This window comes from Neoarius graeffei, chromosome 15, assembly GCF_027579695.1.
Source record: "Neoarius graeffei isolate fNeoGra1 chromosome 15, fNeoGra1.pri, whole genome shotgun sequence".
In the NCBI taxonomy this organism is placed as follows: domain Eukaryota; kingdom Metazoa; phylum Chordata; class Actinopteri; order Siluriformes; family Ariidae; genus Neoarius; species Neoarius graeffei.
Window position 1 is genome coordinate 2,297,430 of NC_083583.1, and position 9,608 is coordinate 2,307,037.

Below are 9,608 nucleotides of genomic sequence, written 5' to 3' on the forward strand. Positions count from 1 at the left end.
CTCTACTCCGAGCTCCTCCCGAGTGACTGTGCTTCTCACCCTATCTCTAAGGGAGCGCCCAGCCACCCTGCGAAGGAAACTCATTTCAGCCGCTTGTATCCGCGATCTTGTTCTTTCTGTCATTACCCAAAGCTCATGACCATAGGTGAGAGTCGGAACGTAGATCGACCGGTAAATTGAGAGCTTCGCCTTTTGGCTCAGCTCCTTCTTCACCACGACGGACCGGTAAAGCGACCGCATCACTGCGGAGGCTGCACCGATCCGCCTGTCGATCTCACGCTCCATCCTTCCCTCACTCGTGAACAAGATCCCGAGATACTTAAACTCCTCCACTTGAGGCAGGACTTCTCCACCAACCTGGAGAGGGCAAGCCACCCTTTTCCGGTCGAGAACCATGGCCTCGGACTTGGAGGTGCTGATTCTCATCCCAGCCGCTTCACACTCGACTGCAAACCGCCCCAGTGCATGCTGAAGGTCCTGGTTTGAAGAAGCCAACAGGACAACATCATCCGCAAAAAGCAGAGATGAAATCCTGTGGTTCCCAAACAGGATTCCTTCCGGCCCCTGGCTGCGCCTAGAAATTCTGTCCATAAAAATTATGAACAGAACCGGTGACAAAGGGCAGCCCTGACGGAGTCCAACATGCACTGGGAACAGGTCTGACTTACTGCCGGCAATGCGAACCAGACTCCTGCTCCGTTCGTACAGGGACCGGACAGCCCTTAGCAAAGAGCCCCGAACCCCATACTCCCGAAGCACCCCCCACAGAATACCACGGGGGACACGGTCGAATGCCTTCTCCAGATCCACAAAGCACATGTGGACTGGTTGGGCAAACTCCCATGAACCCTCGAGCACTCTATGAAGGGTATAGAGCTGGTCCAGTGTTCCGCGACCAGGACGAAAACCGCATTGTTCCTCCTGGATCCGAGGTTCGACTATCGGTCGAATTCTCCTCTCCAGTACCCTGGAGTAAACTTTCCCTGGGAGGCTGAGAAGTGTGATTCCCCTATAATTGGAGCACACTCTCCGGTCCCCTTTCTTAAAAAGAGGGACCACCACCCCAGTCTGCCACTCCAGAGGCACTGTCCCCGACCGCCACGCGATGTTGCAGAGGCGTGTCAACCAAGACAGCCCCACAACATCCAGAGACTTGAGATACTCAGGGCGGATCTCATCCACCCCCGGTGCCTTGCCACCGAGGAGCTTGCAAACCACCTCAGTGACTTCGGCTTGGGTAATGGACGAGTCCACCTCTGAGTCATCAGCCTCAGTCTCCTCAGTGGAAGACATGACGGTGGGATTGAGGAGATCCTCAAAGTATTCCTTCCACCGCCCGACAATGTCCCCAGTCGAGGTCAACAGCTCCCCACCCGCACTGTAAACAGTGTTGGCAGAGTACTGCTTCCCCCTCCTGAGGCGCCGGACGGTTTGCCAGAATTTCTTCGAGGCCGACCGATAGTCCTTCTCCATGGCCTCCCCGAACTCCTCCCAGTTCCGAGTTTTTGCCTCCGCAACTGCCCGAGCTGCAGCACGCCTGGCCTGCCGATACCCGTCGGCTGCCTCAGGAGTCCCGGAGGTCAACATGGCCCGATAGGACTCCTTCTTCAGCTTGACGGCATCCCTTACTTCCGGTGTCCACCACCGGGTTCGGGGATTGCCGCCACGACAGGCACCGGAGACCTTGCGGCCACAGCTCCGAACAGCTGCGTCCACAATGGAGGTAGAGAACATGGTCCACTCAGACTCAATGTCCCCCGCCTCCCTCGGAAGCTGGGAAAAGCTCTCCCGGAGGTGGGAGTTAAAGACCTCCCCAACAGAGTGCTCGGCCAGACGTTCCCAGCAGACCCTCACCATACGTTTGGGCCTGCCAGGTCTGTCCAGCTTCCTCCTCCGCCAGCGGATCCAACTCACCACCAGGTGGTGATCAGTTGACAACTCAGCCCCTCTCTTCACCCGAGTGTCCAAGACATAGGGTCGGAGATCAGATGACACGACTACAAAGTCGATCATCGACCTCCGACCTAAGGTGTCCTGGTGCCACGTGCACTTATGGACACCCCTATGCTCGAACATGGTGTTCGTTATGGACAAACTGTGACTAGCACAGAAGTCCAATAACAAAACACCACTCGGGTTCAGATCGGGGAGGCCGTTCCTCCCAACCACGCCCCTCCAGGTGTCACTGTCATCGCCCACGTGAGCATTGAAGTCCCCCAGTAGCACAATGGAGTCCCCAGTCTGAGCACCCCTCAGTACCTCTCCCAGGGACTCCAAGAAGGCCGGATACTCTATACTGCTATTTGGCCCGTAGGCACAAACAACAGCAAGAGCCCTCTCCCCAATCCGAAGGCGCAGAGAGGCGACCCTCTCGTTCACTGGGGTAAACTCCAACACATGGCGGCTGAGCTGGGGAGCTATAAGGAAGCCCACACCAGCCCGCCGCCGCTCACCATGGGCGACTCCAGAGAAGTGGAAAGTCCAGCCCCTCTCGAGGAGCTGGGTTCCAGAGCCCAAGCTGTGCGTGGAGGTGAGCCCGACTATCTCTAGCCGGTACCTCTCAACCTCCCGCACAAGCTCAGGCTCCTTCCCCCCCAGCGAAGTGACATTCCATGTCCCAACAGCCAGCCGCTGTGTCCGGGGGTCAGGTCGTCGAGGCCCCTGCCTTCGACTGCCACCCAATCCACACTGCACCAGACCCCTACTGCTACCTCTGTGGGTGGTGAACCCACAGGAGGTCGGGCCCACGTCGCCTCTTCGGGCTGAGCCCGGCCGGGCCCCATGGGCAAAGGCCCGACCACCAAGCGCTCGCATACGAGCCCCAACCCCGGGCCTGGCTCCAGGGTGGGGCCCCGGCTGCGTCCTACCGGGCGACGTCACGGTCCTGGATTTTTCTCCATAGGGGTTTTTTGGTTTTATCTCTGCTTCCAAAGAAAGTGTAGGTGCATTTGGGTAATTGAGTGATCAATCTCATTAAATCAGTCTCATTAAATCTGAAGGCTAATAATTAAATTGAATCAGTCTCATTTGAATCATTTAAAGTGAATCATTTAAAGTGAATCATACCATTAATTTTGGTGCTTAATAATAAATTACCAAACAGCCAAATTATGGTATATTCCAAATTATTAGGATCACTTACCGTATTACATAACTTATATGCACCTTTCTGAATTCTTTGGGAGATTGGGGACTTCAAAGATATTGGAACACAAATAAAACAGTTTCAATAATAAATGAATTTATTATAACAAAAATAAAAATGGATACTAGCAGATGGAATATATACAAACAGTGAAGTGTGTGCATGAGAGGCCTTGTGTGGGTGTGGCCCACACAAGAGAATTAGCTTTGTGTAGCTAAGACAAAAGAATTAGCTTTGTGTGGCTAGCTAAGGAGGGTGTGTCACCACGTGGGGTTTGAGGAGAACAAAAGAGTTAGCATGGATTGCTATCTAAGGTGTGTGAGAGAGAGGGGCCTTGGGTGTGGCCTACAAGAGGGTTAGCTCTTGTAGCTAACTCCACGTGTGTTTGTGGGGGAGGAGTTGACCATGTGTTCGGGTAGGCCTAGATTAACCTTGTGTGGCTAAGCTAAGACAAAGGGGAGCTAGCTAAAGGTGTGTTTGTGAGTGGCCATGTGTTTGTGTAGGCCTAGATTAGCCTGTGTAGCTAACTCCACGTGGTGGAGGCCTTGTGATCCCTTGAGACAATACAATTAGCCCTGGAGGCTAATGGAACAAGAATTAGCCATAGGCTAATTTCACTAGCTTATAACAATACTGAATCCACTGAAATCTTGATGCGGTCAAGATGTATAATAAGAGAACTAAATGTTAGTAGGAGTAAAGAGAAGCATGCACAGCCTATCTATTAAACAATTGAGAGAACATAGAACAAAATAAATCAACACGCTGCGTGTTTAACAGTGTAACAAATAAACCTGGGTTTAAATTCACACTATTTCAATAAAAGCAAATTCCTAAGACTAGTTTTAATTATGCCCAAAAATGCCAAGTCTTACTTCCGTATCCCGCTTCTACGCGAGATTATGAGAAGATGTCCCGAGACTTTTGGAGTTTTTCACCGTTGTGAAGATCTCTGTGAAGCACAGGGAATTCTCGGAGAGGCTGAGTTTCACAGGAGCCCGTGGAGCACGTCTGTGGAAAGCAGAGAATTCTTGATCCGGCGCTTCGTGGCTCGTGGGAAGAAAAACTCTGATTAAACAATGTGCACAGCGCTTCAATCAGGAGGAATTCTGGTCGCTCCCAATTATAAATTAACTGCTTTGAGCTGCAGTCATACGTACTTAATGAATGAAACCGGTTGTAACTCACTGAGTTTAAAATCGCGCGATCTTAGAGTCTACCGTGGCCAAAGGTAAACAAAGAAATCGCGCCAACTCGTGGATCTTGCAAGAAAGAAAAGAAAAAGGCGTCTTATTTGGTTTGCCCGGCGGAGCGAGCGATTCCTCCTTGTGTCCGTGGTGAATCACGGTGCCAAAAGAGAAAGAGCGGAAGCGTTGTTCTGTTATTTATGCTTTCATGGAGGATGTGATGTTGGTGATCCCACCCCGGCGTGACGCAGGTCAACGCAGAAGTGGGCTGATGGGAAATGTAGTTTCTTAAAGAGACAGTGTACTGTACCTACAAAAGGCAACCTGCAGGACATTAGGAACTGGAGGCCTGTTGCACTGCTGTGCTGTGATTATAAACTGCTTTCAAAAAGCCTGTCTAATAGATTAAGGAAGGTGATTGGAGAGGTAATCCGCGCTGATCAAACCTATTGTGTACCAAACAGATGCATTTTTGACAACATTACTCTGGTTCATGGGCGTCGCCACCATTGAATGTGAAGGGGGCGTGTCCCCCTCACATTTCATAACTCTTCGTTTGGACCCCCCCCACATTTAACATAAAATATTAGTTCACCCAGTGCCGTTTCTATTGCTTTGTGAAAGAATCCATTCCACTTGATCAATAAGAGAATACACAGACCACTGAAAATCCACTCCGGGTTTTCCGGGCGTTCCCGACAACAACTCACCGCACGCAAGCGAATCTCAGCGCAAGCAGAGACATGTTGGTGCAGCTGCTCGAGAGTGGAGGAGGTGAAGTCAGCCACATTGCCACCTCACAATGGCTAGCTTTTACTGAAACCTTATTCTTTTGTTCTCTGCTCTCAAAATTAACCCTAGGCCACGTTAAATTAATGTTCAACTAAACAGTGAAATAAGCTTAGCCTAATGGGGTATTCTTGGTTGATGATGAATTGTTTGCAGTATTTGCTCCTCCCCAGACACAATGGACATAAGGACATTCTTTACAAAGCAGCAGAAAGTCAGAATTTCCCCACAGGACAGGGTTTTTTTTTTTTTGTCCCAATGGAAATGTTAGTGCAGTTAGCTGGCTAGTCAATGTTGGGAGACGTATCAGCTAGCTTAATGTTAGCTATCATTTAATTCAAACCCAGTAGGCTGACCTTACTGTAATGCCAAGAATGAGGTCAAGTCTGCTCTGATGATATTTACTGATTCCCTGTTGTGATTTGAAGAACTTGTTTTGTCTGGTCTTTGCCAGTTTTCTGGAAAGTAAGATGGGAAATCAGTGTATGGGGAAGGAATAGTAGAAAGGAAAGTAATGGAGAGAGACAGATGTTATTCCAGGTGGATTGTGAAGGAAAGGGGGATAAAAGTTATGAAGTGGTAGAAATTGTGGTGGCACCAATGTAAGGAGTTCTATCTATAAATCTATTTGTTATACTGATCTGTAAATGTTACTGTAGTACCACCATTGCATGTAGGTTGACAAAACTGCACTTGTTCATTGTGTGAAGTTCTCTTTTATGTGTCGTTGCTTGACACAGTGTGATTGTGTGTTATGAAGACTGCATGATGCCATGCCATTTTTGTCATATCACTAAATCGGAAAAAAGTAAAATGCACCCACTAAAGTCACTGTTGGTGGTGAACAAAATTGCACCTGTTCATTGTGTGAAGTTATTTTTTATGCATCACCGTTGCTTGACACAGTGTGATTTTGTGTTATGAAGTTTGCATGATGCTATGTCATGCCTGTTCATTGTGTGAAATTATGAATATTCTTATTTTTAAACATACAGTTGAGTGTCACTATTGCTTGGCCCAGTGGCATGTTGTGTTACATCTAAAACTAAATAAAAAAGGAAACACAAAATAAAAAGTAAAATGCACCCATAAAGTCATTGTTGGTGATAAACTGTGTCACATTCATCTCATTATCTTCGGCAGAGCGGTGGGTTTAAAAACAGGCTGATGAATATATGGACTCGTTGAATGAGGACGTATTGTTGAGTCTCGAAAATAGTCATTGAATTAAGTGACTTTTGTAGGTAAAATTAGGTGTTTAACAACATGTTAAAATACACCAGAATGCAGGAAATGGCATCTAATTAATTAATTAATTAATGTTCTGGGGGAGGACCCCCCACACCCCCTGCCAGTGTGTCCCCCCCACATTAAAAATGCTTCTGACGCCCCTGCTCTGGTTCGTGATTTTTTGGAAGTGTCAAAAGCGCTGAATTTGGACGCTTTTTTAATCTCTTTAGATCAAGAAAAAGCGTTTGATCGAGTTGAACACGAATATTTATGGAAAACCCTTGCAGCCTTTGGTTTTAGCCCAGCATTTATTGATAAGATCAAAGTACTGTATTGTGACGCTGAGAGTATATTGAAAATTAATGGTGGTCTATCCTCTCCATTTAAGGTTTTAAGGGGTGTAAGGCAGGGCTGTGCTCTTTCAGGAATGTTATATTCCTTAGCAATTGAGCCCCTTTTACACAAACTTAGGATGCTTATTTCTGGTTTTACTGTACCACGTTCTGATTTTAAACTGTTAATACGGTATCTGTTTATGCCGATGATGTGGTCATTATTGTAAAAAGTCAAAAAGATATTGAACATCTTATAAAGACTGTTTTAGATTTTGGAAATATTTCCTCAGCAAAAGTTAATTGAAGCAAAAGTGAAGCCCTGTTAATAGACAAATGGGATAAGGGGAAAATGTTAACTTTCCCTCAAGGGTTGAGTGTGGTCAGAGGAGGCTTTAAATATCTTGGGGTATTCCTAGGAGATAAACAAGTTCAAATGAAAAATTGGGATGGTGTGATTTGAAAAAGTTAAAGGGTGCCTTGGTAGATGGTCTTGGTTACTCCCGCAAATGTCTTATAGGGGGCGAATATTGATTTGTAACAATTTGGTGGCATCATCTTTGTGGCACCGTCTGATGTGCATTGACCCTCCCCCAGGTTTCCTTTCAAACATCCAGTCATTAATCGTAGACTTCTTCTGGGATAAGTTACATTGGGTACCTCAAAGTGTCTTGTTCTTGCCAAAAGAAGAAGGTGGGCGAGGCCTAGTTCATCTGACAAGCAGAGTTGCTGCTTTCCGTCTCCAGTTTCTACAAAGACTTCTCTATGGATCAAACGACCTGGTGTGGAGATCTCTTGCTTGCACTCTACTGAGGAGGCTAGGAGGTTTGGACCTGGACCTTTCCCTATTTTTAATGGATCCAAAAACACTATCTACCCGGAGACTACCTTGTTTTTATTGTGGACTTTTTAAAGTGCTTTCTTTGTTTAAAATGCAGAGGGAAACCTCTTCTTCTCTTTGCTGGCTTTTGCAAGAGCCTTTAATTGGCGGGGCACGTCTGGATGCATCAGCAGGAGTGATGCCCTCTTTGGATAACATTCTAAGCAATAAAGGTGTCAAAATGTTAAGAGACCTTGTGATTGTGGCTGGCCCAACTTTACATAATGCAGAAAATCTGTCAACAACTCTAGGAATACGGTCTTTGTGTATTGTTACACAATTGTTAAACAAGGTCAAAGGTATTTTAACAGAAGGAGAAAACGCTCTGTTACAGTCTCGTCATAATGATGTATTGATTTCTGAAGATGAAGAGCCTTTTCCAACGTTGAACATCACTCCTGAGTATGCAGACTGTGTGGGTGCCTTCCTAGAGGCAACTGAACTTAACCTAAAACTAACAGAGGGGAAGTTTTTTTATAAAACCTGTGTTAAGGTCTTAAATAAGCAAAAGTTGAATGCAAGAGTTGATACACCATGGCGAATGAAACTTGAACTCGATGACGATATTAAACCTGCATGGAGAGCTTTATACAAACCACCATTAACGAAAACATTTGCTGATTTGCAGTGGAAACTCTTACACGGCGTAGTAGCTGTTAACTCCTTTGTTTCTGTCATAAACCCAGCTGTTGATGATAAGTGCCTTTTTGTGCAGAAAGAGAAACTGTTTTTCATTGTTTTATGGAATGTGAAAGACTCGGCTCTTTGCTTTATCGTTTACAGTTGATATTTAGAGCTTTTAAGGTCTGATTTACAAATAATTGTTTTATTTTGGGTGTTATGTATATGTAGAAGGAAAAGTCTCAGTGTCAGTTATTGAATTTCATAACTGGACAAGCGAAGATGGCGATATGGATCAGTCGCAGGAATGTTCTACAGGGTGGATCTGGTCAGGACTGTCTTCATGTTTTTTTAAGATTGGTCAAGTCCAGAATGATGATCGATTTTAAAATTTATTCTGCAATGAAAGTGTGACGGTCACGGACAGACCACACATTTCCCTTGCCTCGCGGCTGCGAGGCAGCCCTTGTTTCACTGCCTACCTGTGCCTAAACACACACACACACACACACACACACGCCGACTGGCAACTCCAGGAACATTGAGCTAAACGCTAAGATGTTAAACTTTGCTGGTACTCTTTTGCACATGAACACTGTTTCACCAAAGACATTTATGGAAAGAAAAACGCAACACAGACTATTTTTAATGTTTCTTTTTAATGTACCAAGTTGCTGCAGAGACTTAGGTGCTGAAGAGAAAAAAGTAGCATACCGTTTCTTGTCGTGGTGATGAACTGTTTTGTCGCGTTCCGCAGGTGGCAAAAGAGTGTCGACATGAAACAGAGACTCATTTATTTCGTTCCGGCCACAATTGGTCCGGTCCATTTTGTCAGAACGTCATAAGGAAGACGGAGACGGCCCTGATCAAGCCGCTTCTATACAGTGGTGCTTGAAAGTTTGTGAACCCTTTAGAATTTTCTATATTTCTGCATAAATATGACCATAAACATCATCAGATTTTCACCCAAGTCCTAAAAGTAGATAAAGAGAACCCAGTTAAACAAATGAGACAAAAAATATTATACTTGGTCATTTATTTATTGAGGAAAATGATCCAATATTACATATCTGTGAGTGGCAAAAGTATGTGAACCTCTAGGATTAGCAGTTAATTTGAAGGTGAAATTAGAGTCAGGTGTTTTCAATCAATGGGATGACAATCAGGTGTGAGTGGGCACCCTGTTTTATTTAAAGAACAGGGATCTATCAAAGTCTGAGCTTCACAACACATGTTTGTGGAAGTGTATCATGGCATGAACAAAGGAGATTTCTGAGGACCTCAGAAAAAGCGTTGTTGATGTTCATCAGGCTGGAAAAGGTTACAAAACCATCTCTAAAGAGTTTGGACTCCACCAATCCACAGTCAGACAGATTGTGTACAAATGGAGGAAATTCAAGACCATTGTTCCCCTCCCCAGGAGT